The 772-nt window shown below is 37.3% G+C and overlaps 1 pseudogene; it reads right to left on the bottom strand.

The window, feature by feature from the left end:
* Nucleotides 1–422: 422 nt before the first annotated feature.
* On the bottom strand, nucleotides 423–533 carry LOC126002928 (uncharacterized; annotated as a pseudogene).
* Nucleotides 534–772: the final 239 nt, after the last annotated feature.

Here is a 772-nt window from a genome sequence, read left to right as displayed (position 1 = left end):
TGCAGACTGACTCCATGACTCTTTCCTAACTGGCTTGGTTTGTTAATTCTTTACTGTTACCTTGCTTCTTCAGACCCATCTGCCTGGGGGTAGAAACATGGTATGTGGGGTGATCTCACAACAATGAGGAGTTGTTTTACAGTATCCTAAGGATTTAGTGTCTTCCTGATGAATACTCTATAGCGTATTCTTTTTTGTTTTGTTTTGTTTTGTTTTTGGGTCACACCCGTTGTCGCTCAGGGATTACTCCTGGCTATGCACTCAGAAATTGCTCCTGGCTTGGGGGGACCATATGGGATGCCGGGGGATTGAACTGAGGTCGGTCTTAGGCTAGCACTTCCAAGGCAGAAGAAGCCTTCCCTCTAGCACCACCGCTCTGGACCTATCTCTATAGCGTATTCTTACTTATATTAATCTAGGCTGTAGCTTGTAATCTCCATATACTGTTAGAAACTGAAGACATCTTTTTATATGTATTAAACTGATAAGAACAGATACTACACTTGATCTTAGCCAAAAGGCCGAGAAGCGATCCTTTCATATGAATATTGTAACTAACCATTTGGAAAATCCTTTCTAATGATCTCTAAAATTTAATGTTAGTAAAATAGAATTGCTAATTTCAGAGAAAATTTGTCTATGAAACCTTATTTTATTCTTTAAAGACATGGGACTGAGGCAATGATCTGTATTTTTCAGTTCATATATATTTGTCTTTACAATGTATATTTAATTACCAAGTTCTTTAAAATATTACTAGTTTCTTAAAGCT

This window comes from Suncus etruscus, chromosome 2 (assembly GCF_024139225.1).
Source record: "Suncus etruscus isolate mSunEtr1 chromosome 2, mSunEtr1.pri.cur, whole genome shotgun sequence".
Taxonomy (NCBI): domain Eukaryota; kingdom Metazoa; phylum Chordata; class Mammalia; order Eulipotyphla; family Soricidae; genus Suncus; species Suncus etruscus.
This window is presented reverse-complemented; position numbering and strand designations above follow the sequence as displayed.